Below are 14,412 nucleotides of genomic sequence, written 5' to 3'. Positions count from 1 at the left end.
CACTGTGAGACTTGCTACTGTTTTTTGCATATTGAATACACCACGGGTAGCTTGCCAGGCTCTCCGAGAGGGGTGGAGGAATCGAACCTGGGTTGGCCACGTGCAAGGCAAACACCCTACCTGCTGTGCTATCACTCCAGCCCAAAAGAAGATAAAATACTACAAATACTACTGATATATTTTTTGTGGGAGACTTTGGGGGGTCCCATGGTGATGCTTAGGAATCACTCGTGACTTTACACTCAGGAATCACTCTTGGGTGGCCTCCGGGGACCATATGAGATGCCACAACATGGAATCCCCAACAGCCTCATGCAAAGCAAAAAACACCACCCACTGTTCTCTCTGGCCTATTATGTCTCTTAAGAAAAGATACAGATTGTCATTTGCATCAACAAAGAAGAAATAGAGGGGCCCATGCTAAGTGAAATAAGAAAGAGGCAAATTCTGGGTGGTCTCACTCATATGGCTGCAGAACTGAAATTGTCAGAGTGGCAGGAAATGGATCACAAAAGGGAAGTGCCCATGGAACTGAGGTGGGGAAAATTTGTTATGTTAATGGTGGGTATATTGTAGTAATATAGCTAGAAAAGGAGTGAAAGTATGCCCATGAACAAATAAAATTTTACATACTGTTCTACATAGTTAAAACAAATCCTCAACTTCAAAAAAAGCTTAACAGCATGTGATATTGACAAAAGAAGACACATTGAGAAAAATCACAGCTGAAAATCATGTAGGTAAACAAAACACAGGAATATAGGTAAAAAAGGGTAGTAGGATATGTCATTTTCAGTTATGGTTTTTCTGTCTTCTTTTGTCAATATTACATACTGTTCATCTATTGCTTAAAGCTGAGGATTTTTTGCTTATTTTTAAATTATTTATTATTACTTTTTAATATATTTTTTATTGAATCACTGTGAGATACAGTTAGAAAGCTGTCATGATTGAGTTTCAGTCTTACAATGATCAAACACACATCCCTCCACCAGTGTATACTTTTCCCACTATCAATGTCCCCAGTATCCCTCCCACCACCCCACCTCGCCCCACCCTCTGCCTCAATGGCAGACAATTTCCTTCTGACTCTCTCTCTACTTTTGGGCTTTATGGTTCGCAATACAGGTAGTGAGAGGCCATCATGTTTGGTCCTTTATCTACTTTAATCACACATCTCCCACCCCGAGCGATTTCTCCAACCATCATTGACTTAGTAGCCCCTTCTCTATCCCAGTTGTCTTCTCCCTCAGCTCATGAGGCAGGCTCCCAACCACGGAGTATTCTTCCTAGCCCTTGTCTCTACTGTTCTTGAGTGTTAGTCTTATATTTTTACATTATTTTTATTTTATATTATTTTTGCTTTTTGGGTCACACCCAGCGATGCTCAGGGGTCACTTCTGGCTCTGCACTCAGGAGTTACCCCTGGCCATGCTCAGGGGACCATATGGGATGCTGGGAATCGAACCTGGGTTGGCTGCGTGGAAGGCAAACACCCTACCCACTGTGCTATCACTCCAGCCCCTCATATTGTTATTTTATATTCCACAAATAAGTGCATTCATTCTGTCTGTCCTTCTTATTCTGACTCATTTCACTTAGTTTCTTTATATGAATATCCTCTGTTTCTGTCCTTTCACATACTTATCAATATAGACCCAGGGAGTTTAATGGTTAAGGCAGCCAACCTGAGTTCAATCCAAGGTACCTCATGTGGTCCCTTAAGCCTGCCTGGGGTGATCCCTAAGTTCAGAGCCAAGAGGAAGCTCTGAGCACAGCTAGGTATGGCCCCCAAAACAAATTATTCATCAACTTATTGTTCTATCAATTAAAATCACATCTAATGTGTTGCTTAGCTTTCAATAAGCTCAATCTAGATTGTACATACCAAAGGGCAGTTTAACCTGAGAAATAATACATAATCATTTAAATAAGTCTAAAAGTTAAGTAAGTAGTATCGGACAATCTACAGATGTATTCATTCTATGGCTTAATAAGTCATTATTAAAATATCTTTCTCAATTACTGATGTAATAATTTTTTTTTGGTTGTTGGGAGGGCTATATTGGGTTATGCTCAGTTCTTGCTAATGGTTCTATATTCCTGGGTCACTCCTGGCAGGTTAGAGGGACCACATTTTTGCCAGGGAGAAAATATAAGATTTATTTTCAATACACAATATTTAAAATTAAAATGCATATACAAATTAATATGTAAATCTATATAAGAGCGAGATAATAGGTCTAAAACTAAATATAGCACTAATTTTATATTTTTATCTTCTTTGATTTTATTTTTTTATTTTAAGTAAATATGGAAGGATTAAAGTATGACATTTTTCTGATTTTAATTACTTCCTTGCCACTCTCAAATCTGCTCCCTTTCATTTTTCTAGTCTTCCCACCACCATTAAGTTTTTGATAGCTTTTATATATTTGGATAGTAAGATCTAATTATTCAGCAAAAGTCATGTTACTCACCTTAGTGAGATTTGACAGTAGACTATATTAAACACCTTTTCAGATTTTTGTGATATTTTAATAGGTGTTATTCCTACAGGGTTTTAAATTCCCAACTCTAAGATTTTTTTTCATGTAGTTCATTCATGTCCTTTCTTTTACCAGATGATTAAGTCTTCTATAAACGTCTTTCCTTACTTTATGTGCTATCTCTTCTAAAAAATTTAAAAGACACTATTGATGTGACTGGCCTCCAGTGCTCTATTTAAATATAATTCTCACTTTCTTCTCCCCTAAAGAGATAATTTTTAAAACTTTCATGATTAGAACCCTCAAAAACTATTACACTTTTGTCATAAAACTAAGAAAGATGAAAAAGAATTTTTCATTTTTCAGATATTACTATGCCACCACCCTTTCATTTACTCTACCCTTTCCATTTTTATTACAATTTATTAAGACATATTTCTTATGTTTTAATTTTAGTTAAATATGATTTTTTAAAATTCAGTCACCTGACATTAAGTTAGGTACATTAACATTTTATTAGTTTATAAAGTATAAATGATTATAAATTTATCTAAACCACATCACTACAAAAATGCCATTTTCCCTCCACAGAATCTCATTGAGACTTTCATATTTCCCTTTCATCACACATTCTTTGAAGACCTGTCTTCATCATCTAATGATTTATTAGCATCAAATATTGTCTGTTCTCTTGCTTCATTTTTTTATATATCACATATGAGTAAGACCATCTTGTATTTATCTTTATCTTTTGAACTTTCAACTTTGTTATGATTTGCTCTTGTTGTTTTGGGAGTCATAGCCAGCAGTTCTCTGGGGACAATAATGGCTAGACATTTGGGTATCGCCACAGGTATTCAGGGGACCATGAAACACTGGAGATCAAATCTTGGTTTCCGGTACACAAAGAATGCACCCATTAAGCTATATCACTAGTTCCACACTCTAGACTTTCTAATAATCTTTTCAAAAGCAAATTATCACAAGGCACATCAACTTATCCCACAAATACACACAAACACACACAAACACACACATTCTATATAATTATTTTTATAAATAATAAGTTTCCTAAGAGCAGGAGTGAGGAGTATTCAGCCCACAGTTCCTACAAGGCTTACAAAAACATGTGGTCTAAACTTGTACATGACAAAACAGACACATCTGCCCACTGTGAGTTGGCCATAGCTCACCTACCTGCATTATGTGGCCTTCAAATGAGGTTATAAATATCCAAGTGGCCACCAGATAAATAACAGTTCCCCATTCTATCTAGAAGAAATAGTATGAGAACTTTAGCAAGGTATATTTAATGTCTTTGTACTAAAGCAGAAATTTAGACATTGGAAGTCCTTTGGTACCATTTTTTTTGGTTTGTTTTCAAAGTCTATATTTTAACCATATATAGATAACAAAAGGAGAAACGCAAAATCATGTCAATGAGAGAAACTTGAGTCAAACTAGTAGCAAAAACAGGGAAATGTTTCTTTGAATAAAGTGAAATGCACTCACTAAAATGTATTTATATAATATATGTGTACTAGATGCAAAAATTAACATTAGGGCCAACGAGGTATTGCTTGCCTTGCACAGGGCTGATCCTGGAAGGCTCATTGGCAGCACATATGATCTCCTGAGGACAGCCAGGAGGAACTCCTGAGCACAGAGGCAGGAAGAAACACTAAGCATCATCAGGTTGAGGCCTCAAATTTAATAATAATGATTGTACTAATATTAACAAATTATTTTAACTTATAAACTCAAATGATAAAACTTGAAATTATGTGTTTTTCTGTGTGATTTAAGATTTCCAGATTTGATAACATAAAATTTCACAGGCAAATTTATTTTCACAAGACAAAATTCAATCACTTTCACAGGAACATAGGTGCTAAGGGAGACTGCAATGTGGACCAAAAACCATGCATATCAATCAGAAGAAAAAATGGGAATGAATGAGAGGGAAGACAGGTGTACCCTTGGAGACATAGGGATTTGGTGTGGGAATACTGAATGTAATCGAAGTAGAGAGAGAGTATTGTGGACATTGTTTACCACACAGGCAGGAGAAGGGTTGGGAAGGAGGGGGTGGTACTGGGTACTTTGGTGGTAGAAAATGTGCACTGGTGAAGGAATGGATGTTTGATCATTGTATGACTGAAACTCAAACAGAAGCTTTGTAACTGTATCTCACAATAATTGAATAAAAAATACGACAAAAATATTAACTCAAAAGTTGCATGCAATATAGTTCTATATGCATTGCAACACTATTTACAATAACAACACATGGAAACACATTCATTTTAATATGATAATAGAGTAAATGAAAAATTATGGTAAAAACATAATTGACTGTTAATAATCTTATAAATATATAAAGTTTTGCCTTTACAACATGGTCAAATTGGGGGAGGTAATGCTTAGTGAAATAAGTCAGAAGGAGGAAGAAAATTACTGGATCATCTTAACTGTATGTGAGTTATAGAAAAGCAAAACAAGGAGGAAAAAGTCAGAAAGAAACAAATCTTTCAACTCTGCAGAAATGAGGTTATTAAAGGGTGAGAGGGGAGGAAGAACAAAACATCAAACTCTGAGAGAGTTTGATGCCTGCAGGTGTTATATTGATACTTCGGTTGTGTTTTCAGTGTATTATATATTGAAGAAACATTAAATTGTACCAAAAACACAAATGCAGTCATGAACTGTTACTTCCATAAGAATCTAAAATAAGAGGTAGTAATATATTAAATTAATTCTATGACTGTTCTTATAAACCCATTAATAACAGCCATTATGGCATTCTCCATAAAGTTATATTGGTTCTATGAAATAAAGAATAAGAAATATCCAGGAGTAGGAAATGTGACAGTAATAGAATAACAAACACAAATGGATTAAAGTTAAGAAATTTGACATAAGGAAGACAAAGTACTAAATAGCAAGGAGCTCTCATTCAGTTATATCCACTCTTTCTTGACTGGGAATAAGATTTGAAGAAAATATCATAGTTTTGCATTTAACAGTTTGACACACCGCAATTTTTCCTAAGAAACAGTGTTATGTTGGGTTGTAAATTTGTTAATTGCATAAACTCTCAAAAAGGCAAATAAACAAAAATGGGTATATGACATTTCTTCCAGGGTCATTGCTTTCAAGTCTCAAATCTTTGTTATTTTGAGGTGAAAAGTGAAATGACTGTGGGAATGGTAGAACTGTGGGAGAGGTAGTAGTTTAAAACAAAGCAACAAAACATTTCCTGTTTCCGAAAATGTTAGAAATATTAAGCATGACAGAAATAATATATAGTAACCTTTCGCCACTATAGTTAGTAAGATTATAGCTATATATTTCAATAAGACTTTCATTTATTTATATACTGAGTACTATTCTGGTCATAAAATGCTCATAATTAACATGAAGGGCATAGCATAATCTCTCTTGCTATAGAAATGTTTAAATGAAACTCAATTCTATGCCCACTGCTTCTAGGAGATGTAGATGTAGCAATGACAAATTCATACAGGTGTCCGTGTTCCTCTTTACAGTGAAACTAATGAAAAAAACTTTTGCTAGTCATACACTAGCTATTTCTGGGCTATGAAAATTTTGCTAATGTGTCATGTAAATGCTTTTCTTCTTAAAATGCTAAAAGGCCAAAACATGTGTTGTACTATCCAACATTTCCACATTTCCCTAGGAATTAAAAAGCAATTTTTATATCTAACAAATTAACCCCATGTGTTATAGACTGTGATTACATATAAATGGTTTATTGTTTTATTAGTTTAATTCTGATAATGTAAGACATACGCCATTTAAGCCTATTAGTTCCTTATATCATATCTAAAGTACAAGTGATATATGCCTATAAACATAATAAATTGATTTAAAGTGTTTATCTATATAGCTTCATTTGTTTTGAAACAAAAAATGTGAAGTATAGCTTTTAATAAGAATACAGCCTTTCCTCCTCCTGAAAGCTAGAATTATAGAGTTAATATTCTCTGCTTGTTTTAGAACAGAAACATATCCAATGTTTAGATAAGTATAAATAAAACCTATATTGTATTTCTATATAAATTAAAAGCCTTTATCCTCTACAATATTCACTTACTATGTCATAGTCTAAGTATGTCATAATATTTGCTTAATTTAAGTACATCTAAATATGCTCCCCAAAAGCTTCATTTAACCTCTTTATAACATTTACTTAGTCTAAGTATGTCACAGACTACATTAGGCTCTCTGGCTTTTATACGTGCATTAGTTCTACCACATACTACATCAGCACATCTTTACTGATGCCATCACTCACCTGGAAGTTTAGTGAATAAGCAGTGTCTCTTGCAACTTTAAAGTAAAGTTCTTAAGTTTGAACATTTGGATTCTTATAATGGAGCACTCCTGCTTATTCAAATGATATCCACTGCTTTTAAAAGCTACAAGAGCTACCATGCATATTGAGTAGTTGAAATTATTTCTCCATACATTCCTTTTAAGCTCAAACTTCCCTGTTGTTTTTAATTTGATTTCATCATTTGTCACTTAATATTATTCTCAATGACTCCTCTTTTAATTTGGGTCTGACACTCAGTACTAATTAACATCCAGGATAAAAAATAAAATGTCCCTAAATAACAATCAGTGTAATATGGCATATAATATGGCATATATATCCAGTGTAATATGGAAAATGTTGTACATAAACATAGGTTTGCTTTTTAGGAGAATTATTTTAGTACCCTCAAGTAACAGGCATAGATACTAGTCTAATATAAAATCTCTGGACAACAGCGAAAATATCTTGGTTCTTAAATGCTTTTACAACTCATTTCCACTCCATTGCAAAAAAAAATATGGCTGTCAACTACCTAGTTTAAAATTTTGTTCTGGGGCCAGAAAGTTAGTACAGAGCACATGGTACTTGCCTTCTGGCCATCCAACCCAGGTTTAATCCCCAGTACCACATATGTTCCCATGAGCTGCACTTGGAGTAATCATTGAATACAGAGTAATCCCTGAACAAAGAGTCAGGAAAATACCACCAGGTGTGGCCCTCAAACAGAAAACAATCAAAATGAACAATTTTGTTTGCCTCATAATAGTGTCAATAAATGAACAGTAGGAAACAGTTTACAAGATACCATTTACTGATGACTACGTATATTTATATTTTATTACTTTAGGTTCTTTTGTAATAATTATCTGAAATGTATGGTAAGTCTAGACATGAAGACTATTTCAAATATTATCAAACATGCAGCATTGTGCTTTCCAATCAGTTATATGAAGGTTCAATTATATTTGCCAAATGCTCACACATACCTCGAGTTTACTTTCGGTAATTTATTTTAAGTGTTGCTGGCAGATAAGTAGGTCTTGCATTTACTTTGCACACAAGGCCTGTTCCATCTCCCTTTACATTTCAGAGGTCCATAGCGGAGGTGGTTTGACTTCTAGGATTCCATTTGCTCTCGTATGTCTCAGTTTTCACAGAATTGTTTTTTCTCTACCAGGAACTGATCAGAGGTGCTACCATAATAAGTTGATATGAGAAAACCTGCTGTTGACAATTCATTCAATGCAGCTCCATTTAACATTGCTAACAGGCCCCCCAGGTGACACCCAGCAAGGCTGTTCAATTCTCAGGAAAATACTTATTTATTTATTTATCTGTTTGTTTTATTTTGTTGGGAGAGGGGACACACTTGGTGGTGATCAGGGTTTACTTCTGGCTTTGTGCTCAGGGATTGATCCTGGAGGTTGCTCATTGGACAACACAGGATGCCAGGGATCAAACCCATGTAATGGAGGCATCCTTCCAACTGCACTATCATTTCAGCCCACAAGAAAATTATTTGCAATTAATTGAATCAAACAAGTCTAGAAAGATCCACTTTAAGTCAATCTGTATTCCAATATAGTTGGGAGTTGGATTAATTAAACCATACAAATAAGTAAAATAAATTTAATTGTAGAAATATTTAGGTTGAAAATATTTAAGCTATGAACACTGTTGTAAAAGAATATTGGCCTCATCTCCCAGCTCCTGAAACCATTAGAATCTCTTTGGTGCTAAGAGTGTCTACCATGCCCTCTGATGACAACTTTTTACATCATCAATAACATTTTTACCATTACTGTATGCATTACCTCAATTACAGTTTTATGAATATACATTATTTTTTCTAAAAAAATAAATTGCTTTTAATATTCTATATGGGCTCCTGAATGAAAACCGCCCAGTGGAAATACTAGCCAAAATTACAAATTTAGACTTCTTAGTTTGAACCCCACTCTCTTGAGAAGGGAAAAGGACTAAAACAGTAATTAATAAAATATCGTGTCATATGACAAAAGGACCACAAAATCCCCAAAGTAGAGTTTATCTACTAGTAGGGTAATCTATCTTAACACAACAAAGACAAACTCCTTGTTCAAGCTGCTCTGAGGTTACTATATTTCTCTTATCTTCTAAATTTTCTTTGTCTGTCCCAATATTCTCAGAAACATGCTGCCCTCCTGATGTATACATACACACACACACACACACACAATATCTCTCTGAAGATACAGAGAATCTCTACCTTTAGAGAAAGAAAACTCAGTCCTTACAGAACTTTTTGTACTCATTCTCTCACTTTGTCAACTATATTTTCCTCTTAACAACTTTTATCACTGTCAACAAACTTTTATTCCTTTCAAAGCCAATGTCATGTCACCATCTATACTTGTTCTCAGTGTTTTCAGTAACATCTAATTCTGCTCATCTGTGTTTCCTTCACTCATAAAGAGAAAAAAAAATCTTTGTATTTGTGTATAGAATCTCCCTTGTTTTATGAAGATCATTAGTTCGCTGGCGATTATGTATTATGCTCTACTGCTCATTCTACTACCACCTTCTGAGAGATAATGCCTGAAGTACAACAGAGTTTATCTTCAGTCCTGTTTAATTCACAATGTTCACTTATCACTGTATCACTGTATCATTCTCATCCCATTGCTCATCAATTTGCTTGTGCGGGCACCAATAACATCTCCATTCTAAGATTTGTTGTTATTGTTTTTGGCATATTGAATACATCACAGGTAGTTTGACAGGCTCTGCCATGAGGGCGAGATACTCTTGGTAGCTTGCCAGGATGTCCGAGAGGAAAGGAGAAATCAAACCTGGGTCAGCCATATGCAAGGAAAATGTCCTACACTTACCATTGTACCACTGTCATCCCACTGTTGGTCGATTTACTTGAGCAGGCACCAGTGACATCTTTATTACACTTAGCCCCAAGATTTTAGGATCCTCTCCTTACTTGTCTTTCCCAACAACTGGAGGCTCTTTCAGGGTCAAGGGAATGAGACCTACTGTTACTGTTTTTGGCATATCGAATATGTCACGGGTAGCTTGCCAGGCTCTGCCATGTGGGTGGGATACCCTCGGTAGCTTGCCAGGCTCTCCAAGGGGTATATATATATATATGTATATATGTATATATACATATATATATATATATTACTGTACTTGGGATATGAATACGCCATGCGTTATGGCCGCAGCCCTACAGTTATAGTTTAATTTATTTGAACTATTGCATAGTTTGGTCTTCTCTATTGACATAACTCCTAAAGACTCATAACCTGCAGAAAATATCTCTGATAGACATATATATGTTTACCAAAAATAATGAAAATTTAACTGGTCTCAAATACTGATGGATATAAATGTGTGTATATACATTTTTCTTACTTTTTTATGTTTTTCACTTTCTTCTGTTCTAATAAACAACTACTAAAAATCAACTGTGTACTTAGATTTACTTATTTAAATACCAAGAACTACATTTCTAATGCACAGAAATTGAATCCGACAATTGACAACTTTTCAGCATGGGTGCTTTTGTAATTTTAATTCATTGACATATTTATTTCTCTCATGGGCAACTACAAGGAGGTCCTAATTGTCCTCCTGACTTCTACCTTGTTTTTTCTGTACTAATGAATTCTAATCTAATCAAAAACACATAAATATTTTATGTGCAACCTTGAGAAATCTTTTCAATTTAACCTTTCTACAAGTAAAACGATTTTTTAAATTCACCAACATTAATTTATTACTTTGACCTCAACTGTAAATTTTCATTTAGCTACACACCATATTTTAATTTTTCTACCTTTTCTGTCAGCTAACATGAGCCAAATTACTGCCCTACCCAGTACATATTATATAGTTTCATAATTTTGTATATAGATTTCGATTCAAATAATTACATTTAAAATGAACGGCAATCATTAAGTTCTATTTGGTGGAGGTATGGTACTGTCAACCTGTACCTGCAGGGTGAGTGCATCAGCCTCCTGATGGTACCTGCAATACCATGGCGCCTGCAGGCTTGCTGACATCCCAAAATTGCCGCTGTGCCGTTGGCCAAACCCCAACAACTTGGGACCAAGTTTACCAAGAAATTAATTGGCCAAAAGTCAGGTATGTGGGAGCCATGCCCACAAACCAGCTCCAGCTCAACTATACAAGCTCATTTATTGGCCTTATTTCAGTGACCCATAAACAAATCTCCATAGAGATCAAAAGCCATAGTTAATCTCGGACCTGAGCATGGTTTAACAGACTGGGGTAAATCAGAAGAGGGCAGGTTGGCCTATGCCTGCCTAAGCAGAGTCCTCAGCAGCTGTTTGCTTCCACAATCCAAAATCACCACCATATTCCCGGCCTGACTCCACCATCACTGGACAGACCTCACCGATATATTCTGCTGAAAATTCGGGCATGTGGATTTTGTGTCTGAAGTCTCCAGGCTTTCACGGAGTTAGGGTGGGCTACCTCCCCCCACTTTCTAAAGCACATGGAAAGCACTGGCAGTCACCCCCACCCCCCGCCCCCCGAACTAACTCCAGCGCCACTCTAGTAACTCTATTACTGGCCTTGCTTCAGAGACCCATAAATAAATCTTGAAATAGATCAAAGCCAGAGACACAGCAGCAAGTCCCAAAAGACACCACAAAGCCGGAGATCCCTCTGGGCCCCATACTAAGCCAACTTCACTGGGGCACCCCAGATGGAGCAGGTGCAGTCTCCCCACCTACTCCAGATGGAAACCCGATGACCAAGAGCTTCCACAAGCAAGGCCCAGGTACGCAGGTTCCGGGACTAAATCCCCATGCATCATGGTGGCAGAGGCACCAGGCTGTCCTTCCCTGGCTCCCTGCCAGCTCATCATCCTGGCTGTCACACCAACAATGTGCCCCCAGGTGCCATCTCCGTGCACCAACAGCCCTGGTCCATAGACACCCAACTAAATCCCAAAATGGATTAGTGCCCTACAGAAATGTCTCTGGAACCCAACCATCTACAATCTAGGATTCCAGAAGCACATGGCCATGACACCCATGATATTTAAGATGAGCAAGGGACAATAAATGATCTAGCACCTGCCCCTGGCAGGCAGGCTTGAATTATGATGGGAAAATTTGAACAGAACATAACGTCCAAAAGTAGAGAGAGAGTAGTCGGGAAATTGCCATGGAGGCAGGGTGAGGACTAGGATGAGGGGCGGTGGGGCGGGGTAATGGTAGTAGAAAGTGTACACTGGTGGAGGGATGGGTGTTCAATCATTGTATGACTGAATCCTGAACATGAAAACTTTGTAACTGTGTCTCATGGTGATTCAATTAAAAAAAGAAAAACCATAAGGCGGAGTTCTTGCCCAATTCAATCAGCTTAATCAATGGCAGTTCTCCTACATTTAAAAAAAATGTTCTGTTTGGCAACCAAAAATTTCTGAAATATTGAGGTGAAATACTTGAAACACTATCTGTTGTTTAAACTTACTACACTATCACGTTTTACAGTGTAGTCTTTAAAAACATATTATGAATTTACAAAACAATTATTTTTGATAGAAACAGTGTAATGTATTTTACTTAGAAACCACCAATACCACAAAATTTAATGCTAACCAAATGTAGGAGTATGTCTTCTTTATAAATTGCATATACATATAATATAGTTTAAATTATATGTTATAATTTTAAATAAATCTAAAAAATAAGTGCATTATATGGGATATATGAAAACTAGATATAATTTATGATTAAATATTATCTCCACATATTGTGACCTTCAGCTCAATTTGAGATGTTGGGCTAATCTGCACATTGTAGTCACTGGTGAAGTCTTTTGAACTGGTCAACATAAAAATGTGTTGACAAAATTTAATCACAAACCATCTCTAGCTCTGAGGAGGTTTCTTTATAAATACATAATACAAAATTTTATATTGTAAGAGGAGTGTATTAAAACAAACCCTGAAATTAATTATCAGATGAGGGAATGTATGATTTTAGTTTCATAGATTTACTGACACATTATGTATTACATTAAAGCACTATTAATGACAGAAGATATTAATAGTGATACTCTCAGTAGCTTGCCGGGCTCTCCGAGAGGGCAGAGGAATCGGACCAGGGTTGGCTGTGTGCAAGGCAAATGCCCTACCCGCTGTGCTATCGCTCTAGCACCAAAAAGTCATATATTATCATAAGAGAAGAAATAAATGTGTGCCTACATATGAAATGAGTACCATTTAATGTTAAGCACACTATAGAAACACAGTAATAAGAAAAATGAAAGTTGAGCTAGAAGTATATTTTCAAATATAAATTTCTGTAACAACGTAGCCATAAATAATACTTTTAATTTCACCTATAATGTTTTAAAAAACATTGTATAGATACATGTGACTGTGCAAACATACTTTAGTTTATTAATGCCAATTATAAATTTGATTAATTTAATACACGCAACTAATAGCTTGATTTAAATTTTAATTACTTAATGATAAAAGCAAACCCTATTATATTTTAAAATAATTTAAACATTTACTGTTATTTTGCAATAACTTCTTGTTAAACATTTTTATTATGTAAGACATGGGTCACATTTAATTGTAATAATGTAATAAAAAAGAAAAAGGCAAAATGGATAGTACAGTGGTTAAGGTGCATGCCATGCACGAACTGACACTAGTTTGACCCAAGGCATCCCAGATGGTCCCCTGAGCACCTCCCAGAGTGATCTCTGTGCACAGTAAGAAAATAGCCCTCAGCACTGTCATGTAAGTACCCAAACCAAAATAATAATAATAACTTAAAAGACAAAAATATCCCATAAACGCTTTACCTATACATACAAAAATAAGCACTTTGAAGAACAAAATCATAAATAGGATATCAGCTTTTATAATATCCGTCATTTTACTCAGATTCCTTTTTTGGCTTACACCCAGTGGATTCTATTTAGGGCCAGAGAGATAGTGTAGCACTTGCCTGGCAGCAGCCGACCTGGATTCAATGCCCAGTACCACCTATGATTCCCCAAAGCCTACAAGGGAACGATCCCTGACACTGAGCAAGAAATCATCTCTGAGTACAGCAGGATGTGGATCCCATCTCTCCCCCAAACCTTCTATTTAATTAAACACAATATAGATTTTAATATTCATCACCATAATCAGAAGATACAAATATTAATGATGTGCTTTGTATTTTTAGTGAATATCAATTTTTAAACAAATGAGTGTAGCTGTTTTAAATTTAAAAAATTGCTTTAAAAAAAGCAATCACCTAGATATGACAAATACGATTTTATATGCAGCATATTATTATTTGTTGACTACAGAATATATATATTTTTGGATTTTTTTCCTTTGGTAGATTATTAGAAACAGTATAAATTACTATTTTACACAGAAAATGCAATTCACTATCACAAGAATTAATTAAACCCTCACAACAATGCCAAGTCATGGGAAAGCTTCACATCTAAAGCTTGAGCAATGAATAAGACAAGGAACTTATTATTTTGATCTAATTATTTACTTCCTAGCAAAATATATCACTGCACACTTTA

The 14,412-nt window shown here is 35.4% G+C and overlaps 1 protein-coding gene and 1 non-coding gene across 5 annotated transcripts in view; both read right to left on the bottom strand.

Annotated features, from left to right (window-relative positions):
- The window catches only part of FSTL5 (follistatin like 5), a 693,844-nt gene that overhangs the window by 430,008 nt on the left and 249,424 nt on the right, over positions 1-14,412 (bottom strand). The window lies entirely within an intron of this gene.
- LOC129406679 (small Cajal body-specific RNA 15) lies at positions 7,849-7,978 on the bottom strand. The gene has a single exon (XR_008631156.1). It is a non-coding gene; the product is annotated as a small Cajal body-specific RNA 15 (non-coding RNA).

Source organism: Sorex araneus, chromosome 7 (assembly GCF_027595985.1).
Source record: "Sorex araneus isolate mSorAra2 chromosome 7, mSorAra2.pri, whole genome shotgun sequence".
Taxonomy (NCBI): domain Eukaryota; kingdom Metazoa; phylum Chordata; class Mammalia; order Eulipotyphla; family Soricidae; genus Sorex; species Sorex araneus.
The sequence above is the reverse complement of the archived record's forward strand: the minus strand, read 5'-3'. Positions and strand labels throughout refer to the sequence as shown.